This window comes from Macaca mulatta, chromosome 5 (assembly GCF_049350105.2).
Source record: "Macaca mulatta isolate MMU2019108-1 chromosome 5, T2T-MMU8v2.0, whole genome shotgun sequence".
Lineage (NCBI taxonomy): Eukaryota > Metazoa > Chordata > Mammalia > Primates > Cercopithecidae > Macaca > Macaca mulatta.
In genome coordinates, this window is record NC_133410.1 from 123,859,685 (window position 1) to 123,883,508 (window position 23,824).

General features: G+C 41.3%; 1 protein-coding gene across 11 annotated transcripts in view; it reads left to right on the forward strand.

The window, feature by feature from the left end:
• Positions 1–20,891: 20,891 nt before the first annotated feature.
• The window catches only part of UGT8 (UDP glycosyltransferase 8), a 159,328-nt gene continuing 156,395 nt past the window's right edge, over positions 20,892–23,824 (forward strand). For 9 of the 11 annotated variants that reach the window (XR_013417544.1, XR_013417542.1, XR_013417546.1 and 6 more), the window contains exon 1: positions 20,892–21,045. The gene's annotated coding sequence lies outside the window, so the exon portion shown is untranslated. Of the gene's footprint in view, positions 21,128–23,824 lie in introns of all 11 variants that reach the window. The other 2 variants (XM_078002694.1, XM_078002695.1) reach the window with 1 other exon arrangement.

Here is a 23,824-nt window from a genome sequence, read left to right on the forward strand (position 1 = left end):
GGAAGTTGGATTCCTAGGTATTTGATTCCCTTTGAAGCTATTGTGAATGGGAGTTCATTCATGATTTGCCTCTCTGTTTCTCTGTTACTGGTGTATAAGAATGCTTGTGATTTTTGCACATTGATTTTGTATCCTGAGACTTTGCTGAAGTTGCTTATCAGCTTAAGGAGATTTTGGGCTGAGACAATGGGGTTTTCTAAATATACAATCATGTCATCTGCAAAGAGGGACAATTTGACTTCTTTTCCTAACTGAATACCCTTGATTTCTTTCTCTTGCTCGATTGCCTGAGCCAGAACTTCTAACACTATGTTGAATAGGTGTGGTGAGAGACGGCATCCTTGTCTTGTGCCAGTTTTCAAAGGGAATGCTTCCAGTTTTTGCCCATTCAGTATGATATTGGCTATGGTTTGTCATAAATAGCTCTTATTATTTTGAGGTACGTTTCATCAATACCGAATTTACTGAGAGTTTTTAGCGTGAAGTGCTGTTGAATTTTGTCAAAGGCCTTTTCTGCATCTATTGAGATAATCATGTGGTTTTTGTCTTTGGTTCTATTTATGCTGGATTACGTTTATTGATTTGCGTATGTTGAACCAGCCTTGCATCCCAGGGATGAAGCCCACTTGATCATAGTGGATAAGATTTTTGATGCGCTAGGGCCGGGCGCAGTGGCTCACGCCTGTAATCCCAGCACTTTGGGAGGCTGAGGCGGGCGGATCACGAGGTCAGGAGATCAAGACCATCCTGGCTAACACGGTGAAACCCCATCTCTACTAAAAATGCAAAAAATTAGCTGGGCGAGGCGGCGGGCACCTGTAGTCCCAGCTACTCAGGAGGCTGAGGCAGGAGAATGGCGTGAACCCGGGAGGCAGAGCTTGCAGTGAGCCGAGATCGCGCCATTGCACTCCAGCCTGGGCAACTAAGTGAGACTCTGTCTCAAAAAAAAAAAAAAAAAAAAAAAAAAAAAAAAAAATTTTTGATGCACTGCTGGATTTGGTTTGCCAGTAGTTTACTGAGGATTTTTGCATCGATGTTCATCAAGGATATTGGTCTAAAATTCTCTTTTTTTGTTGTATCTCTGCCAGGCTTTGGTATCAGTATGATGTTGGCCTCATAAACCCTCAGCTGTTTATATGAAGAATCACATCTATTGATTTGCATATGTTGAACCAACCTTGCATCCTGGGAATGCAACCAACTTGATCGTGGTGAATGAGCTTTTTGATGTGCTGCTGGAGTTGGTTTGAGAATATTTTGTTGAGAATTTTTGCATCAGTGTTCATCAAAGATACTGGCACAGAGTTTTCTTTTTTTGCTGGGTCTCTGACAGGTTTTGGTAACAGGATGAGACTGGTCTCATAGAATAAAGCTACACATGAGTCCCTCCTCCTCAATTTTTTGGAATAGTTTTGGTAGAAATTGTACCAGCTCTTATTTATATGTCTGGAAGAATTTGGTTATGCATCCTTCTGGTCCTGGGTTTCTTTTGGTTGGTAGGCTATTATTGATTCAATTACGGAGCTCATTATTTTTCTGTTCTGGGAATCTGTTTTTTCCTGGATCAGTCTTGGGAAAGTTTATGAGTCCAGGAATTTATCCACCTCTTCTAGGTTTTCTATTTTGTGTGCATAGAGGTGTTCACAGTAGTTTTTGATGGTTACTTTTATTTCTGTGGGGTCAGTATTAACATCCCCTTCATCATTTCTAATTCCGTTTGTTTGGATCTTCTCTTTTCTTTATTATTCTAGCTAGCAGCCTATCTTATTAATTTTTTCAGAAAATCAACTCCTGGATTTGCTGATCTTCAGAACGGTTTTTATGTCTCATTTTCCCTCAGTTTATCTCTGATTTTGGTTATTTCTTGTCTTCTGTTGGATTTGGGGTTGATATGTTCTTGCTTCTCTAATTCTTTCAGTTGTGATGTTAGGTTATTAATTCAAGATCTTTCTAACTGTTTGGGCATTTAGAGATACGAATTTCCCTCTTAGCACTACTTTAGCCGTATCCTGGAGATTTTGTTGTCTTGGGTCTTTATTCTCATTAGTTTCAAATAACTTCTTGATTTCTGCCTTAATTTCATTATTTATCCTAAAGTTATTCAGGAGCATATTGTTAATTTAGATGTAATTGCATGGTTTTGAACAATTTTCCTAGTCTTGACTTCTACTTTTATTTTGTGGTCTTATAATGTGTTTGGTTTAATTCACACAACACATTTGCATTTCAGTTCCTTTGCATTTGCTGAGGATTGTTTTACGTTCAATTATGTGGTAGATTTTAGAATATGTGCCAAGAGGCAATGAGACGAATGTACATTCTGTTGTTGTTTGGTGAAGAGTTCTGTACAGGTCTATCAGATCCATTTGGTCCAAGGTTGAGTTCAGGTTCTGAATATCTTTGTTAATTTTCTGGCTTGATGATCTGTCTAATACTGTCAGTGGAGTCTTTAAATCTGTCATTATTATTATGTGGTAGTCTAGATCTCTTTGTAGATCTCTAAGAACTTCCTTTATGAATCTAGCTGCTCCTGTGTTAGGTGCATATATATTTAGGATAGTTAGGTCTTCTTGTCGAATTCATCCCTTTACCATTATGTAATGCCTTTATTGATCTTTGTTCATTTAAACTCTGTTTTGTCTGAAATTAGGATTGCAACTCCTGCTTTTTTTCTGTTTTCGATTTGCTGGTAGATTTCCCTCCGTCACTTTACTTTGAGCCTATGGGTGTCATTACATGTGAGATGGATCTCTGGAAGACAGTGTACCATTGGGTCTTGCTTTTTTACCCAGCTTGCCACGCTGTGCCTTTTAACTGGGGCATTTAGACTATTTACATTCAAGCTTAGTGTAGATATGTGTAAATTCGATCCTATCATTGTGTTGTTAGCTGGTTATTCTGGTTTGTGTGGTTGCTTTATAGTGTCACTGGTCTGTGTATTTAAGTATGTTTTTGTATTAGCTGGTAGTGATCTTTCCTTTCTATATTTAGTGTCCTTTTTAAAATCTCTTGTAAAGCAGATCTGGTGGTAACAAACTCCTTGAATGTTTGCTTACCTGAAAAGGATCTTATTTCTCCATCACTTAGGAAGTTTAGTTTGGCAGGATATGAAATTTCTGTTTTTCTTTAAGAATGCTGAATGTAGGTCCCCAATCTTTTCTGGCTTGCAGGGTTTCTGTTGACAGGTCAACGTTAGCCTGATGTGGTTCCCTTTGTAAGTGACCTGTCCTTTTTCTATAGCTGCCTTTAACATTCTTTCTTTCATTTCAAACTTGGAAAATCTGATAATTACATATATTGGGGATGATCTTGTGTAGAATCTTGCAGGGGTTCTCTGTATTTCCTGAATTTGACTGTTGGCTTCTCTAGCAAGTTTGGAAAGTTTTTCATAGACGATATTCTAAAATACATTTTGCAAGTTGTTTGCTTTCTCCCCTCCCTTTCAACAATGCCAGTGCTTCATAGATTTGGCCTGTTTACATAATCCCATAATTCTCAGAGGTTTTGCTCGTTCCTCTTCATTCTTTTTTATTTATTTTTGCCCGAGGGTCTTATTTCAGAGAGCCAGTCTTCACGTTCTGAGATTCTTTCCTCAGCTTGGTCTATTCTGTAGTTAATACTTGTGATTGCATTGTGTAATATTTTTGTTGTGTTTTTCAGCTTTGTCAGACTCATTAGGTTCTTTTTTATATTGGCTAATTTGTCCTTCAGCTCCTGTATCATTTTATTGTGATTCTTAGTTTCCTTGGATTGAGTTTTGCTGTTCTCCTGAATTTTGATCTTCATTTCTATCCATAGTCTGAATTCTATTTTTGTCACTTCAGCCAGCTCAGCCTAGTTAAGAACTCTTGTTGGAGAACTGGTGCAGTTGCTTGGAGGTGATACCACACTCTGGCCATTTGCATTACTACAGTTCTTACATTGGTTCTTTCTCACCTCTCCATGTGGGTGTTCCTTTAACTGAAGCACAGATTGAGTACAGTCAATAGTCTTTTTGTCTGGATGTTTTCACAGGGCCAATGCTTTTTGCAGGGTCTTTATTTGACTCTCACTGACTTGCTGTCTTTGGTTTCACAGTGGGGTATGTTAGTGAGGTATATTTGGAGTTGAAGCTTTGGGATGTGATCCAGTAGGGGGAGTTTAGGTATACTGGTCTGTTGGTAGACTCTTGCTTGGTTGTGTGGCTCCCCTTTCTTTCCTCATAGTTGCAGCTGTGTGCCCTCTCAATGCTCTGAAATTGTGGACTTCTGTCCCCTTTGACTGCTGGCTGGAGATTGTGGCTTGGAACTCCTGGGCAGCCTGTTGTAGCTCTTGAACAATTTCAGGGTATATGTTCCTTCCTCAACTTGGAGGTAGCAGAGGAAAGGACCTTAGAAGTGGCCATGACCAAGGGTCTTTTGCTTGTCTCCTGGGGACTTCACCCTAGAAGGATGCAGGTCAGCAATCATTCAGTGCAATCAGCTTAGGATGGAGGTTCTGCAGCCCTCACATTTAAAAAACCAATTTGTAAAAGTAGTCTGTATCTGGTTTACAGTAAGAACCTCAAATTCTGATTACACCTTGGAAAAACATATGCAAACTGATGTTCTTATGTAACAGAAATATACTATTATTGGCCAGGTTTTTTCTACCTAGCTTGCCCTTTTATGTGGAATATTCCTTTAGACAGTTTGTTTACTATGCCATAGTTCTTTATTACAGAAACTAAGGGAGGCAATGAATGAAAAACAAAGTAATGGAGATACTCACAATGAGATTCCAATCATAAGGTAAAATACACACAGATAACATAGTAAGTCTGAACACTAGGGGCAAAGTCCATAGTGCTTATTGTTTCTCATGGATACAGAAACTACTTTCTTTGCGGACCAAGGGAGGATCAGGCTTGGGACTGACATGTACAAACAAACATATACTTAATAGTTTCATCTGGGATCTAAAGCCCGACCCAAGAAAGTCACTACTTAAGCATCATTATTTTAAGATAACTAAGTGAAATCATGGCCACAAAATATGGCTTATACCAATCTGCCAGGGCAAGCCCCTTACTTCTTTCTTAAAACTAATACAAGCTGTTTTTTATGCTAAAAAGCAGAGGGTATTGCCCTAAAAATAATACTGGATTTTGAGGTCTTCCTTAACCTTCCTTAGTCCATTTTCTGTTGCTATAACAGAATACCAAAGACTGGGTAATTTAGAAAGAAGAGACATTTACTTAGCTCAAAGTTCTGGAGGAAGAGAAGTCTAAGATTGGGAAGCTGCATCAGTTGAAGGGCTCCTTGCTTCATTATCTCATGGCAGAAGGGTAAAAGGGCAAGGCAGAAGGGTAAAAGGGCAAGCAAGCACATGCTAAAGAGACACCAGGAGCCAAACTCATTTTATAACTCCCCGACTCCTGAGACAACATTAATCCATCCATAAAAGCTCTGCCCTCATGACTCAATCACCTCCTATTAGGCCCCACCTCTTAACATTGTTGCACCGTGGATTAGGTTTTGAACACATGAACTTTTGGGGGACACATTCAAACCATAGAACTTTCCAATAAGACTAGGTTGACTAGGTCGGGCTCAGTGGCTCCAGCCTGTAATCCCAGCCTTTGGGAGGCTGAGGCAGGTAGATCATGAGGTCAGGAGTTTGAGACCAGCCTGGCCAACATGGTAAAATCTTGTCTCTACTAAAAATACAAAAACTAGCTAGGCACGGTGGCGGGAGCCTGTAATCCCAGTACTCGAGAGGCTGAGGCAGGAAAATTGCTTGAACCTGGGAGGTGGAGGTTGCAGTGAGCAGAGATCATGCCACTGCCCTCCAGCCTGGGCAACAGAGAGAAACTCTCTCACGGAACAAGCAAACAAAAAAGGGTAAGTTGACTATGTGAGAAACTGTTTGCTTTGGGAAGCACAGAAACCATGGTACTGGGGGGTATATGATATAGGTCAGAAAGTTTTGATATTTTTGAATTATGCTTAATAGAACTGAGAGCTGCCATAGAAGTTGACAATTAACAGAAAATCTGGGTGAAGATTAGCATCTATAAAATAAAAAGAGGATGTTGTGACCTTATTCACCTAGTGCTGCAATATTAGAACTACTTTGTATTTCCTGGAGCTTGCAATTTATTTACATAAATAAAATAAATTATGGTGATACTAAGGTATTATATTATGAAGCTCTTTATTCTCAGGAGGTATTACAGCCCAAACACAGAGAGGCTATAATAGTAAGTAACACCCACAAAATGAGGGGGAAGAAAGCTGTGTTTTGGGCATAGCCTTAACTTTGACCTCATGTAGTATTCTCTTTTAAAATCTTGATCAGTCTTGAATTATCAGAGACTCAATATAGGCTATTTAACAATCCAGTATGGCAAACTTTCCAGTCCTGAAAGGTTTAAGGGTTATATAAGATAGACTTTCTATTTCCATGTATTTCCTACAACTCACCAGAGTTCATCATGAAGTTTTTGAAATTGTTTAAAAAGATTCAACTACTAGGTACTAGATTAGAGAGCAGAGTTTCACTGATGCTATTTTCTAATCATGAAAATACATATTGCTTTAGAAGGACATATAGATATCTATATGTCTACATGATGTCTATAATCATGTAATTAAAATTATTAAAAATATGAGCTTTTTTGGTTTGATCCTTTATGAGATATTCCTTTAGACAGTTTATAAAATATTTAATGAGAGTCTAGAAGTTGTCAGGCAATACAGCTATCTCTATCATTTTCAAAGATCTAGAAATCCCTTTTTGCTCCTCCCATCCTTCTCTATCAACATTTGATCCATGGATCAACATTTTCTAATGTAGTTTTTAATGCTTAACAAAATATAACAAATTATCAGAAATGAAATAAATTAACACATATAAAAATTTGCCGTGGTGTATGGCTTATAAATTTGAAGTATATAGTTAAAACTGAAAGCAAGAAACTGGAGTTTGGAAGAAAATAAGAGATGATGGGAAAGAAAGAAGGAAAGAGCAAAAAGAGAAGGTGAAGATGTGATGGTGCATTTGGTTATCATATGGACTTTGTGCACGATCTTCATTCTGTTTACTATCAGGTTTAGTGTTCTTATAAATATAGCAAGCCAGAATCTGCAGGAAATGGGAATTAAAACAAAATATGGCACAATATTAAACCTGGATGTATAGGAAATTAACGCCCAATTATCATGGACATTTTTGGACTGTGACTTATTTATAAAGCAGTTGTTCTGGGGTAAAAAAGGAGACATAACAAGGCAGTCTGGGATTATGTGCTTCTCAAATTTGTAGGGTTTCTCAAATGGCCAGGTTGGATTCATGCTCTTCAACCTTTCCTCCCACCAAGATTTATACTGTGCTGAGAGATCCAGTCTTAATGGCCTGTATAGCTCAGGGCATGATCATTGACTCAAACAGACCTCAATTCAGTTCTCAGTTTTGCAACTTTCCAGCAGTGATCTTAGATAAGTTTTATTCCTAAACCCTCTGCTACTTTACCTTAAGCAGGGATAATAACAGTACCTACCTCAAAGATTTTTATAATTAAAATTACACAGTAATTGCATCTGGAAAACACTACTTAGAATTCAATGCAGAAGACATAATTTTTATCATTATTATTATGGAGAACAGCATCAAGTTAGACCTAATGAATCTTTGTGTACATTTAGATGCTCTATGTTCCTCAGGTCTCCAAAACAGACAATCACATTTAAAGAGCTCAAAGAGCAGAGCTGGTTTGTGAAGTCAGTGATGTTGTCAGAGTTATAAGGTGCCCCATCACAATATATTCAAATAGTTGGATCTGTTAGCAAAGGGTGCTGGAATGTACAGCCACTCATATTTCTATGATTGAATTTAAATCCATTCTGCTCTATTCTACTTTACACGGTCTACATTACAGGGTCATTTGATGTAAAACTGTACCATTAATAATTTATTTTAGGAGGTATCATTTTTGAAAGTATTAAAGGAAAATTTGTATATTACTTTTAAAGTATTCATTAATCATGACATTACAAAAGTATATTCTTGCAAGTAGTTTAATATCTGAACACACAAAAAACTTTTTTAAACACTTTGCATTTACCATAAAATGCCGAAAACTCATGTAGAGCTTTCAGCATACTCTTTTTTCTCTAGTATTCTTTTTCAAGAAGTCTTCATTTTAAACCTATTCCTGACTTCAGTAAATTTTCAGGATACAAAATCACTGTACAAAAATCAGTAGCATGTCTCTACACCAATGACATTCAAGCTTAGAGCCAAACCAATAATGCAATCCTACATACAATAGACACAAACACACAGAATAAAATATCTGGAATACATCTAACCAAGGAGGTGAAAAGAGAACTACACAACACTGCTAAAAGAAATTACAAATGACACACACAAATGGATAAACATTCCATGCTCATGGATTGGAAAAATTGATACCATTAAAATGGCCATACTACCTAAAGCAATTTGCAGATTCAATGCTATTCCTATCAAACTACCAACATCATCATACCCTAAACCTCAGCATCACACAATATCCCCATGTAAGAAACTTGTACTTGTACCTCCTGAATCTGAAATAAAAATTGGAAAAAAACAACAAAACAAAACAAAACCTATTCCCATTTCTGCATTCTTTTTCCACAAAAAGATGTATACATGTATTATAATATATGTATCTATCAATCTTATGGTCTACTCTCTCATTCATATATTATTTTGTCAGCAGGTAATGTCTCTACTATTTCTACTTGAAAATGAGAAAAAGAATCAATGTAAGTAATTTTATCAGAAAATGTTTGAGTCAAAATATTTTAAGGTAACTATGGACAAAAATGGATGAAGTTCACTAGAGTGGGAAATGTAATAACTAAATTATTCCCTCTAATTGAATTTTCCTTCTTTTTTTGACTTATAGAACTTTTATTCATCCTTCAAAACACTGTTCCAGTGTCAATTATGTGTGAAGTCTTCTGAAACTTTCTCACACAATTATCTTACTTCCTCTGTATTACTTCCATGCTTTCATCATCTTCTATTTTTACATGTATAATATATTTACCCTTATTTCCCACAATTCTGAGTTCCTTGGGGATCAGAGGATCATGACACATTCATATTTGTGGCTGGACTATCTAGCAGGGCCTACACCTATAGATGCTCAACTGTTTATTCATTTGGATTGAAACAGTATGAAAAGTACAATTTAACAAAGCAATATATTTCAAGTTTAATATATAGAAGGTACTTTTAAAATTGTAATATTATGTATTTTACGGTAGTAGGTTTATTCACTTGATTTATAAAATTGTCCAAGAAGTATTACTAATACATTATTTTATTCTCAGACAAAATATCCTTTAGTTCTTGAAGAACTAAAAAACTTACCTGTTCTTCATGCCCTGGTCAAGTACAATCTTTCCCAATATCCTTTGTCTAACAAGTCTAGCTAATATTAATCTCACATTCTCTTCTTTCTCACTACTTGTTTTTATTACATGTTTGACAGTTGATTACATTTAATTACAGTATGATTATATACTTATATTTTTTTCAAAATGTTTGTAAGATACTTCTTTCTCCAGCTTGTTAAGGGCAGAATCAATGAAATAATTTTTGTTGGGGGTTAAGGGAGCAAATTCTCTACAGTGTTTATTAAAATTGAGCATAAATTGGGTGTTTAACAAACATTTGCTAGATGGATGAATGCAGTACAGCTAGTGAGATGAATAAAATGAATGTAAGAACTGTTTTAAAGAAACACTAGGTTACTTACTATAATAAAAGGCAAAGTATTAGAAGAACTTGGTCTTGTCAGAACACTGTATGAAAAATCAGTACTGCAGTCAAAAAAAGGTAGCAAGAAAGCTTAAAAAAAGGACATTTTCCATTATGCTGTGCTGCCTCCAGTAATAGAAAAATCCCCATATAAATCTGCCAGTAAATATAACAACCCCAACAAAACTTAGAAAGCTGGATAACTTTCTCCATCACCAGTTAGAGTTGTAGATAGAGAATGCTGTTAACATGTATTGAGCACTACTAGGTGCCAAGGGGCTATGTCCTGCTTTATGAAGTAGGCATTATTATAATATTCATTTCACACATAAAGAAATCAAAACACAGAGAAGTTAGGTAACACGGCAAAAAATCACACAGCTAACAAATTGTGAGGCAGAAGTTCAATTTGTTGCGGGACAATCAGAGACCAGAGAGACCAAAAAAGGTTCAGGAGGTCATCACCAGCCCAGCCAGACATATGTCCAGAAAGTCCAAGCCCCAAACAAGCGGCTTTTCCTACTTTTAAACATCTTAAGGTGGGAACTACGTGAGTCGGGAAGCAAGTTACACAAGTGAGAAACAAAGGCAGTTAATCAAGCATTACAACATTTTTTACGTCTTGAGAAAGACATGTCTCGCAACCTAAACTTAACGGTCTTGTGACCCTGCAGCCATTCAGGAGCTCACTGGCCTGTAATAAACTTGAAGAATTTGGAGTTGGGGAGTATAGATAAGGTCCACTGTCAACAGAGACAAGACAGCCTGTTAATATTCTCTGTTGAGTGTAAGGCCGGGGATGGGGGGATGGTGTCACACTTTGCAGCAACTTTAAGAGGATTTTAAAAATATCTGTTACTACTACTATTAGTTTATAGTTGATTTCATTAATTCCTTTTTCATTCCCCCCTTTTGGTGCTCAACACAAATGTAGCTTTTCCATTGTCATCAAGCAGCAATTTGTTAGATTAAGTTTTCCACAAACTCCTCCTTCTGAAGCTAAAAGATAATCCGGTGCTAACCTGTTCTGATAAATGATATCTCTCATCTGGATCACCTGTAGGGCTAGCAAGTCCAAGGCTCGGACTGTTTCATTGACAATAATTTCCAGAACTGCTGGCAACCTTATGATGTGGTTTAACATATAAATAGGTGTACAGTATCCTCATGACACATCCTGGGCCCAGGTGGCAGGTCCATAGTATTTGATAATTCTTTCAGGGGAGCATTCATTATTTTTCCAGTTCCCCATTTCAATGTCCTTTTTAATGTTAGTATTTATTTTTTCCACAGTACTTATTTTTGTAAACACATTTCTTCTGACTCTTTTTCTGCCTTCATCATAGACTGGACAGCTTAGATTTTCCCCTTGCTGCAGTGGGAGTAGGAAAAAGGATGGCTGTATTTTTCCTAATACACATGCCCCTGTCCATTTATTGGGTAGTAATTGATAAGCCTTCGCTCCACAGATCCAATATAACCCTGCAGGTGTTCTCCAAACAGTTGGAGGATCTAATTGGTACCATGATTGATTTAGTGTTGGGAACTGCAAAAAGGGATTAAAATTTGATACAGAGGAATTGTCTGTAAAGCTTCTCCATTGTGTTCTGTTCTCGGATTCTTCAAAATATTGTTGACCTAGGCAAGTTGTTTCCCCTGCCTGGTTCTGAAAGGCCTTGCCCCAGTGGGTGATACAGTATTTTGTGATGATGGGGTTCCTTAATAGCCAAACACTTGGATTTGCATTGAATTTTGTAACAAATTCAGGAAAGGTAAAATTGTCTTGTGGCATCAATTCTCTGACATCCCAGGGCCATTGATCTCCCATATTAGTACCTCCACATACATAACATGAAGTAACTCCTAAATTATTAGCAATACTTTTGGCTAGCTGGGCAAGCAGATTTTCAGCTAATATAGGAGGAATTTGAATTTCTGATACTTCAGGATTAAAGTGTTCGTTGAAAGATTTATAAAACCTCAACTGTTGTATTGGACTAACTTGAATTTGGGTCCTTTGGATTTTCTTTGTGATGACTAGAGGAATACCAAGTCCTAGGAGAGCTCCCGCCTGATCAAAAGTTAGTAACCCTTTATGCCCTTCAGTCCAGAAAGGCATATTTGGCTTTAGTATTGTCAGATTGAGTGGGTTGCACATTCCAGTCGTGTACCCTATATTCGCCTCTCGGCTGGCAAATAGAGCAACCCTTCCTGTGTATAGGTGCTGATTAAATTCATGTGTGGTCCACTGATTATCACGATCAGCAGTCTTTTTTGGACTCTCCTATTATGGCCTTGGCGGCTTTGCTGCTGACTTTTTCTTGTCCTAGATTTTTACAGATAGTCCCAATATTATTTAGTTTTGAGATGTGCAGCTTGGCAGGCATCAAAATGCATGAAGATAGTCTCTTTATGCAAATAAGGGAATAATTCCATTTTGTTTACAAGTTTACTGACCCCGGTTTCTGTGGGGTTTGTGTATGGTGGCATTAGGGGTTTGCCAATTTGGACCTCAAACCAGAAGTCATAGGACAAGAACTCTGGGTCATAACATACTTTGGGCTGCCCGTTTCCAGGATCACAGACTGAGTAACTAGTCTGGTTATAGACACAAGTTTCTGTATGAGTCCCTGTACACTCATAGTAGGTCTGGTATAACAGAGTTTTAGTCACACCTTTTCTGGACCAGGCTTCTATCATACAGTGATGACAGTCATCCTGCTCCCCTTTTATAACCATAGGTGAAAGTGTTAGTGGCTTCAGTATTGCTAATATGATTAAACTTATACTATGCATGGGCACCCTTCTGGGCAACAAGCTTGGCAGCATTTGCAAAGATAACATGACAGCAAAATAATCAGTACAAGCAGGAGTAAAACTATGTTTGTAAATTCAATCCACATTTACTTATCTATCATTGACTTCCTCAGGCTTTGGCCGTGAGTAGACCAGTCAGCTTCCGGTTGTGTGACTAGAGCAGGGCTTGATGTTTTCTCAAGCTTCAGTTGTGCGTGGACCAATCAGCTTCTGGTGTGATTGGAGCAGGGCAGCTGTCCTTGTTAGCTGTGGCTTGGTTTCACTACAAAATCAGCTGTGTCGGGTGGTCTGGATTTTGTTGACTGGTCCACTGGTCCCGGGCAGTGGCTGCTGCTGGTTTCAGCTGGCTATGATGAACCCAAAGTGTGATACCTGCAACTTTAACAGCAGTGGTGGTAGACAAGATCACAAAATGGGGACTATCCCATAAAGGCCCTAAAGTGGTTAGGTTTCATCATTTGACCTAGACAGAATCTTCAGGTTGGAAGGGATGTACTGCATCTGTGAGGCTAACAGGTATTCTTTTTCTTACCCACCCTTGTATTTCCTGCATGGCATCACCTAAGGCTTGCATTTTCCTTCTTAAGGTTAATTCCCCAATTTCTTTTTTCTTTTCTTTTTTTTTTTTTTTGAGACAGAGTCTCGCTTTAATCACCTTTTATCTGAGTTATGATTGCGGGTGGTCGGCCAAACACTATCTCATAGGGTGAATACCCAGTTAATTTAGTAGGGATGCACCTGACTCAGAGAAGGACCATGGGCAGCACCTGATCCCACCTTAGATAAGTTTCTTGGCAAAACTTCTTTAACAGCTGTTTGAATGTCCGGTTCATTTTTTCAACTTTTCCAGAACTCTGTGGGCGATAAGCTGTATGCAGTTTCCATTTGATTTTTAACATCTGCATTAGCTGTTGTACTATTTTCTGCCACAAATCCAGGGCCATTGTCAGATTCTAAAGTTAGACGTAGTCCAAATCTAGGAATAATATCCTTTAGTAAGATCCTGGTTACTTCCTGAGCTTTCTCTGTCCTGGTGGGAAATGCCTCAACCCACCCTGAGAAAGTACAGACAAACATTAGCATGTACCGGTAGCCTCCAGCTCGAGGCAGCTCGGTAAAAGCCACAAGCAGGTTTTCACAAGGTGTAGCTTCAGTTTCTTGAATCCCTGGGGGCTGTGTTGGCCCCTGCTGTGGCTCACAAATGGTTCAAGTGATGGGCAGTTAGACGTGACACATAGAAATGCCATCCTACAAGAGTCTGTAATGCAGTTTTCCCCATATGCGATCCCTGATGAAACTGCTTTATGAACTGGGGTCGGGGTGTTGGGGGCTTCTATTGCTTCTGGGATGGCTAGCCTCCCATCGGAGAACTTCCACAAACCTCCTTTCTGGTAACTTCCACTCTCCTGCTCAAGCCACTAACTTCCACTCTGCTGCTCAAACCAAGCCTTTTCATTAGAGGAGTAGTTAGGGAGTTCTGTAAGGGGAGCTCCAGTAAAGGCATGGTAAGGGTTTCCTCTTCTTTCTTAGTTACCTCTGTCATTGCAGCTCTTTTGGCTTCTCTGTCCATCTTTCTGTTTCCTCTAGCTTTATCACCTCCTTCTGTTTGATGCCCTTTGCAATAGATGACTGCTACTTCTTTTGGAGCCCTTATGGCTTCTAAGAGCTGCTCTATTTCCTTTTGATTTTTCATTCCCTTTCCTTCAGTAGTTAATAACCCTCTTTCCTTATATATGGCTCCATGGGCATGCAAAGTAGCAAAAACATATCTTGAGTCAGTATAGATGTTTACTGATTGTCCTTTTGCCAAGAGCAATGCTCTAGTGAGAGTATTAGCTCAGCAATTTGGGTCAAAGTTCCGACTAGCAGAGGGTGGGCTTCAGATACTGAATTCAGTGTTACCACTGCATATCCAGCCCATATGACACCTTCAGATATGAAGCTGTTCCCAGCGGTAAAGTATTTGACATCTGAGTCTTTTAAGGGCTGGTTGTTTAAGTCTTTTCAGCTTGAGAAAACCTCATCCACCATTTCCACACAACTGTCATACCCTGGGCCAAACAACGGGGACTTTCCATGCTCTGCCCATTCTATTGGCAGCAATGTGGCTGGATTTAGAGTATTCACAATATCCAAGGTTATGCATGGGTTTTCACACAAAAGCCCTTGATATCTTAACATCCTAGGATTAGAAAACCAGCAATGTCCCCTCTGCTCCATCAGGGTGACGACCGTGTGGAGCACCCGAATTATCAACCTTTGTCCTAATTTGAGCTTGTTAGCATCTTCTGCTAACAGGGCAGTGGCTGCCAATGCCTTGAAACAGGGTGGCCATCCCACAGCCACCAAGTCTAGTTAATTGGACTAATAAGCCATGTGCCAATACCATGACCCTAGTATTTGTACCAAGATTCCTTTACTTTCATGAACATACAGGTAAAAAGGCTTTGTCATGTCTGGCAGTCCTAATGCCGGGGCCTGGATCAAAGTCTTCTTGATTTCTTTGAAGGCCATGTCCTGCTCTTTTCCCCATAGGAGAGGTTCCTTTTGCCCTTCTTTGTGGCTTCATATAATGGCTTAGCCATGAGCAAGAAATTTAGGGTCCAAATGCAGAAGAACCCTGCTGCCTCTAGGAACTTTGTTATCTGGCGCAGGGCGGTTGGAGTAGGAAGCGCACAAACAGCCTGCTTTCATTCACCACCGAGCCATCGTTTCCCTTGGCTTATACAGAAGCCTAAATACTGGACACTTTTAAAGCAGATTTGAGCCTTTTTTCCTGACACTTTATATCCTGCCGTCCACAGCAGGCCCAGAAGGTTGTGGGTTTTTCCCAGGTGCAGTAGCCCTTGGCCGGTGGCTTTCTTATACTATGGTCCTGACCATTTTCCTTATTCTCCTTATATTCATCCTTTCAGAGTCCTTTCCTTTTGCACCATGCACATTAATCTTTTTCTAGCCTCGGCCAGCTCTTATATCCCTGTCCAGACTGGCCTTTATCACGAATGCACCCACACCTCCTTGCAAAGTAAGTTTCCCTTCCTGTGCAGGCTGCTGCTAGCAAATCTGCCTTTCCTTAAGCTTCCAATTAGCTTCCTTCTTTGCCTCCTGATCTCTTTGCCTCCAGATCTCGGTTAATGTACACCTTCGTAGCCAGGTTAATAAGTGAGTAGCACTCACGCCTGTGGAGCTTCTAATTTCTGCAATTTATGCCTGGTATTTCCCTGGGCCTGCCCTACAAATGCCATATTTACCATGTACTGTTTTTCAGCAGCCTCAGGGTCAAATGGCATATAAAGCTGCTAAGCCTCGCAGAGTCTCTTCACTGGGACTTTCATCTGGCCTCTGGCTGACCTCAGACCTTTCTGATATTGGTGGCCTTTTTCCCTCCAGCCTTTATTCCATTTAGGAGTGCCTCTCAATACCGCTGCAAACTTTGTAGCCCTTGAGCCTGGTTAGGGTCCCAGCCTGGGTCAGCCTCTATCAGGAGTACTCGTTGGGCATACTGCTTGATATCTCCTGTGCCTGCAGGCGCATTGTTCTCCAGCCTCTGGAAAGCGGCTTGTATAACTCTTCGGTGCTCTACCGTATTAAATAATGACAGAGTTGTTTGCAATCAGCCCAGGTAGGATTGTGAGTTAGGAAAATGGGCTGCATTAAATCTATAAGAGCCTGAGGCTTTTTTGTATAGGAGGGAGTATGTTGTCTCCAATTTCAGAGATCAGTAGTAGAGAAGGGCTGATAAACGAAGAGCCATTCTCCCCCTTGGACTTTATTCTGTGCATTCAAATAAATGTGTCCCCATGTTTCTCAGAGGGGCATCTGCATTGCTCGGGCACGACCCGACCTAAGGTGGCCAACCTCATCCCCCTGGAATTCCTCCTTTGGCTTTTCAGGCAATGGCTCTGACTTCTCTCTGTGTGGTGTTGCCTGAGGGATGCTTTCTTCTGAGTCTGAACCTCCGGAGGCAGCTGGGGCAGCCTCCTGTCTAAGCCTTGCCAGGGATGGATAAATTGGTGCATAGGGGGGTGGACTTTCTAAGTCTTCAGGTGGGGCTTGTAGGACGGGTTTTTTCTGCTTTTCCTGTGACTCCTTTTCTTTTTCTGATGCCTTGCAGTCTTTTTCTATGGTTCCTGGTTTTGTCCAGGCCATTAGAGTCTTACAGTAGGCCTCAAAGCAGGTCTGCAGCCACTGAGGGTGGGTCTGAATTACATTTAGCCAGGAGTCTATATACAGGAACTGATCTGGGTGCCTGAGCTGTTCTCCAAGCCCGGTGACCACCTGAAACACTCGGCCAATTATCTCCTTGTCTATTGTCCCCTCGGCTGGCCACCCTACATTAAAAGATAGCTGGTTTATCTCACAAAGGGTTCTCGGTTTCTGTGGAGTTAGCTTAACCCTGTAATCACCATTAAAACCTTTTTAAAAGTTTTTCAGCATGCACTCCAGTGGAGTAGGCTTTGATGCTTTTCCTCCCATTTCCTCCCTCATGGCATGCCTTCACTCTCACTTTCACTCTTGGATCCACCAGACTGGGTCTTATCACGGGAGATTCGGATGCTGCTTAGCCAGGAAAGTGCCTTAATTCCTGTTACAGCTAACTGCAGCCATGGCGGATACTGCTTAGCCAGGAGAGTGCCTTAATTCCTGTTACAGCTAGCTGCAGCCAGAGCTGGTCCTATGGGCTGTATGCAGTGTTCTAGGTCTGGTTTTTCCCACACTTGCCTCAGAGCACACAGTCCACGCTAGGAGATCTGTGCCTCCCCACGTCATGCCCTGCGTTGGTCTCTTCCGAGTGTCTCTTTCACACACTTTCACACACCTCCCCTGTCCCTGGACTGGTTTTCCTTTCTGACCAACTTGCGAGCCCCACCCGCATCTGATGTCGGTTAGGGTATGAGTTTCGTCTGAATCAATGGGACTCTCCCATTGTCCCAGTCCCCTTGGGTCAGACTAGTCATCATGCCCTGGGAGGTGATCAGGCTCCCCTTCTGTCCTTATGGGACGGGTCTTGCATTAGGACCCAAACCTTAACGTGGTTCAGATGTCTGCGCACTGCTCCCGTGACTGTCCTGCAACCCTTTCCACCGGTTCCATTTGTGCTGTTGGGGGAAGGCCCCAGAATGTGGGAGGGCAGTTCCCTTTCGGGACTGAAACTTTCGTGGGGGCACCAAGGACCCTAGATTTCCTGTGTCCTGGGGCTCTAGTCTACAGGCAAAGGAGAGAAAATCTGCCGTCTCCAATCCCAGACGAGCTCCCAGAAATGTTACAGACAATCAAAGACTGGAGAGACTGAAAACGGTTCAGGAGAGTCTGTTAAAGTGATCACTGGCCCAGCTGGACATATGTCCAGAAAGTCTGAGCTCCGAACAAAGGGTTTTTCTTACTTTTAAACATCTTAAGGCAGGAACTACGTGAGGCAGGAAGCAAGTTACAAAAGCGAGAAACAAAGGCAGTTAATCAAGCATTACAACTTTTCTTACATCTTGAGAAAAACATATCTTGCAACCCAAACTTATCGGTCTTATGACTGCAGCCATGCAGGAGCTTGCTGGCCTGTAATAAACTTCAGGAATTTGGAGTTGGGGAGTATAGTTTAGGTCCACTGTCCACAGAGACAAGACAGCCTGTTAATATTCTCCTTTAACTTGAGTGTAAGAGTGGGTGGTCACACTTTGCAGCAACTTTAAGAGGATTTAAAAATTTCTATTACTACTACTATTAGTTTGTAGTTGATTTCATTAATTCCTTCTTCAAATTCTAGGGAGTCTGATCCCAGAGTTAATGGTGAATGATTACAAAGCTTATATAATATCTCGCATATGGTTGTTTATATTTGCCAATAAAGTTATATGCGGTGAATGATTATAACAAGTATTTCTGGGAAAAAAAAAACCAATTGAGAATACTGATATATAGGGTCCATATAAATAATGAGAGAATTTTAATAGCATACCCCACATTGGCTGAAACTTTCTCACTACAGCCTATGCTGTCCCATTCAACATTCTATAAACTAAAGATGACAGGGAGACTCTTGTTTAATCTGTATGGGAACTTGAAGGATGCATTAAATATGAAAAATATGCAGCCTTCCTTAAAGACAAGTAGTAAATGTTTCCATTATTCATTTATTCTACTACTTAATCAATAATGTTAACAATTAAAGGTGGGAGCATTAAAAAAAAGGAAAAGTGGAGTGAGGCGGTGAAGTGAACCTCACTGATTTCTTGCTTTTATCATTTCAAACTCCAAAAGTGTATTTCAACTATTCATACGATGATTGACTAAACTTGTTTTACCTTATGGAACACCCTTACTGTGTAGAGCTGTGAGAAATTCAATAATCATTATTTAATGTGGTCAACAACAGATAGATCAGAGAAACAACAAACATGGACATATCTATACATAATATACACTCCTTTTCTATCCAAAAATCTGACAAAAACCTTACACAATGATCAGTTAACACCATTTTAAGGACAAGGATGTGGCGAAACAATTTTAAAGATTTTTGTAAAATAAAAGAAAAAAGTTGTTTTAATTGCTAATGATCAAGTTTTAACCAAGAATTTACATATGCATCATCAAAACAGTAGCTTGAAACTGAAGTTTGATCCTTGAGAAATAAAGCTTTTAAAGTAAATGTCTAAATTCTCTTTTCTTTATTATGTTACATTTCATTTACTTTAGGTTTTCTAGTGCAATTTAAATAAGAAATAAATAGAGAATATGGTAATCTCCTTAGATCAGGTACAAAGGCTGTGAAAATATTCCCTGCATTTTGCACAGGGAATATGTTCAAATTTCTAATCTGCAAAGAAAAGTGCATTATCTTTTTTGAAATGGCATTTGAAGATCTCTCCATCAGTGAACATTCTTGGGCATATGGATTTTATAATAACAGCAGTGTATATTAGTTTTTTTATTTATCACTAACTGATAACATATACAGTAAAATATAAGTTCCGTTTTCTTATCTAAGGGCAGAAAATCCCAATCTATTTCTGAATCTCACTTTTGAACAAGGAAAGAACGACCCAACATGGCATTTTTGATTTCCAACGTTTAAACACATAATGTTTGTGTGCTGTGGCAGCATCTTAGCTTCTGGAATTTACGCTCGACATGAAACATAAACAATAAACAATTCAGTTCACGTTATATATAACATTATATATCATATAAAAATTATATATATTATATATAACGTTATATATAATATAAAAATTATATATATTATATATGATATCTCACACACGCACAGTCTTAGACTTTCTCAATGTTCATGAAACTCACAATCTACCTCAGGCGCTCAAAGGCGCTCAAAGGTCTGAGGCGCCACAGAGAGGCTGCTCCAGCAAGCCTTGGGCACAGTTGCTTGCTGGACAAGACGCCAACTTGGCAAGGTTATGCCTCTGGCAAAGGCAGATTCGTCAGAATAAAGTCGCCACAGGCTCAACCAGGCAAAGCATGAATGGCCCTTTCAGCACGAGCCTGAGAGGAGGGATGTTATTCAGTCCAGCAACCCTATTTACTTTTTTTCGGTATCCCCAAACTCCCGTTTTTTAAGGCTTTCCGCTTCAAGAGAGCCAGAATTGAAGCCTGGGTTGGCGGCAGTGCAGGTACCTGCTCACCTAAGCATCACCCTCTTCATTTTCCAGACTCCTCCATCCGCTTGTCCAAGTATAACTTTTGAATAGATTCAGCAGGAGTGAGGCAGGAAAGGTAGGAAGGTGAGAAAACGCGCGATATCAACTCGCAAAGCTCACTGAACTGCCTTGATGATAAAAGGCGGCACAGGGACTACGTGGGTGGTGGCGGAAAGGGCGCGGGACACGCCTCGCAGAGAGAGAACAGTGGGCGGGGCCACGTGCGGGTATCAGAGTTCGCAACTCGAGCGCCCAGTGGGCTAGCTAAAAGTCCCAGCCTGCAAGCCAACCGCGCTTAGCGGGCGACTGGCCGGATCCCAGCGCTCTGCCCCTCGCCCAGCCTGCGAGCGCGTGGTACTAAAGCGAGTCTGCTTCCATGCCCCAGCCGGGGGAGCTGGAGGCGCTCGCAGTCCGAGGCGAGTGATGCTAGGCTGAGCGCGTGGCGGCCCGTGTCGTGCCCCGCTGAGCCAAGTGCGGAAGGACAGCGGCGCGCTCCAGCTCTGCTCGCCGCGCGTAGGGCGGGGCGCGGCTGGGGGGCGGGGGGCCTGGCCGCCCGCGGGGAGCTGTGGACGAGCAGGCGCGCTGCGGACCCGAGGGAGGACACGGTTAAAGCATTGCTATCAACTGTGAACCCAGAGAGTCCTCCTTAGTGAACACGCTAACTCTGAAGCCTCCCTTACGCCCCCGAACCACCGAAGGCGGCGACACCTGATTCAGCGCACAAACACGGGTCCCTTCTGTCCCGGATACAATTACGCGGCAGAGACACACTCAAACTCGCGCGGGGCAGCCAAGAGACGAGGTGAGCGGAGGGAACGCGCCGTTCCAGCGGGCGGAAGAGGGGCGGGCTGGGTGGAGGAGAGGGGCGTTGTTTGCTCCCTGAGGTGAGTGCCGGGCGAATGGCTGCTATCCAGGGCGGGGGGGTAGGAATTAGAAAGCACAGATGGGGTTGGGCTGAGGAAGTTAGGAGTGGATAGAGGGGGCTGACGGGGTAGGGAGAAAGGCTAGGGGTTGAGGGGATGTGAAGGAGATCTTTTTAAGCTGGCCCCTGATAGCGCCCGCAATCCTGTTTCTCCCATATGGCATCCGTTTGAGGGTTCTCTCGCGTATGTGCGTTCAAGGCAGAGGGAGGGTATAACAGGGAGGCGATTCGGCCGAGGGCCTTGTACTTGACCCCTGAAGGGATGGGCACCGCGGCGCCCAGAGGCCGGAGCCAGCTGCCACGGCAGGGATAGAGATGGGGGACCAGGAGGAGCTTCGGAACCTCTTCAACTCCCCCTTACTCTTCCCCCTAAGGAGGAACAAGAGCGGGATGTGTTGGGGGTGGTGAATGTCTCAGGGCTGTACAAGCTCGCTGAGACCTTTCGGGGCCCGCCGTTTCCGCGTGCCCTCGCGACCCTCGACAATGGACAGTGTACAGTGGTGGCAGGGTTTCACGGGTCCCCGCGCCTATCTGGGAATGGTACGGGGTGCCCTTGTATTAGAGAAGCCTGTGTGGGCCCCTGGGATTAGAGAAGAGGTGAGCGCCTGCGGGCGGGGAGAGAAGGACGCGCTGCTGGCAAAAAGAAGGGCGCCTTCCACGGACTGGAGGAGCGGCGAGGGAGCTTGGGATGTGTGTTTTGGATTTGAAGGAGGCAAACCGCATCGGAGAGTGCAAGTAGATGCAGTGCGTCGGGGCAGAAGGACAATCCGAGGAGGCGGGCCGGGTACCCACTCTCTATATGCAAACTCGCTGGTTTAATTGAGGATTTATAAAATTGAGTACGGTAAACGTGCCATTGTGCAGCACTCCCTTAGGAAAGGAATAGCCTCTGTACCTGTACCGCGAGTTCCCATCACCTTTCAGCATCTAGGCGGGGAGAGGAGAGAAGGTAGAGAACTTCTGAGAGCGTCCTGAGAACTAATGTGAATGGCTGGATTGCGCTAACTAGGCGTTCTCAGCGGAGAATGTCGCCAAGGGAAGGAGTGGGTGGCTGTATCAAACCAGGTGTGCTCTGGAGAATCACCTTTATTATGAGCTAGTGTTAACAGTGACGATAGTCTTTTATTTCTGGTGGGTCCTATTGGTAAAAATTAGAAAAAAACCCACACTACTCCAAATACTCCAAAAATCTTCAGTCCCCTCAGGCTGTTACCTTGTACCACCAGTTCTTCAGGATCAGTATCGTGAATGTTAGCAGTTTGGCTAGATGCCAAATCGTTGTTATAATTTCTGATAATTTCATGTTCAAAAACGTCTATATTCATTCAGAATTGGCGTGCTTCTGACGTATCCCCAGAAAAAAATTTGGAGGAAGGACAGTGTCTTTTTTTCTGTTCTTTTAAAAAAACGTTTATTTTAGGTTTTGGGGTTGTTACATAGGTAAACACATGTCACGGGGGTTTGTTGTACACATTATTTCATCACTCAGTTATTAAGCCCAGTACCCAATAGTTATCTTTTTTTTTTTTTTTTTTTTTTTTTGAGACGGAGTCTCGCTCTGTCGCCCAGGCTGGAGTGCAGTGGCCGGATCTCAGCTCACTGCAAGCTCCGCCTCCCGGGTTTACGCCATTCTCCTGCCTCAGCCTCCCGATTAGCTGGGACTACAGGCGCCTGTCACCTCGCCCGGCTAGTTTTTTTTTTTTTTTTTTTTTTTTTGTATTTTTTAGTAGAGATGGAGTTTCACCGTGTTAGCCAGGATGGTCTCGATCTCCTGACCTCGTGATCCGCCCGTCCCGGCCTCCCAAAGTGCTGGGATTACAGGCTTGAGCCACCGCGCCCGGCCCCAATAGTTATCTTTAACCAATATTTTAATAGTGTTAAGAGTAACCGCACTTTGTCCCCAGGAGATTTTAAAGAGTCATGCATCTCAATGTTATATAGTAAAGGAGACCAGAAGTTTGTGTTAATTGAATTAAATCTTAGCCAGCTTAGTTTTCTCCTATAGAAACTATCTCTTGGTGTTTTGAGGTTTTGCTTTAGGAATGTGTCTGTGTTCAGCAACTATTCTAGATAATGCCAGGTAAAAACAGTCTAGTATTGTATGATTTGCCTGCCACCTACAAGGTTAAGTTGACATCTAGTGTTGTGTGTTTTAGTATTATACGAGTCTTTATAAACTACAGTAAATCATAGTGCCCTGATATTTAGTAAAAGCTTGATTCTCCATTAGGAGGTTGGGCATAACTGAGCCAAAACTATACTTCTGCCTTTTTCCAGGCAATACTACTATACAGATTCAAACTCTTTTTAAATTTAAGATTTCTGGAGGACTGTGCTTGTTGTATTTAAGCTTGGTATGCATCTTAGAATAAATAAACCAATGTAGTAAATAAAGATGCTTATCACAATTTTTTTTGGATAAAAACTACTTTTTGTTTAAAGATTTGGCAGTTTACATTTCCCAATAATTTAAATTAAAACATTTTATTGCACCTTATGAACAACTGTCAGTTTCATTACCGTTTAAACATTGCTGAAAATCCCACCTTCAATCCTCAAATCCTTTTTAAAATCATGCTCCTGTTTATCAAGTAATATCAATTTGTTGCTTTTTAATTCATGCTAGGATTTTCCAATATACACCTGGGAATTTCTAAGA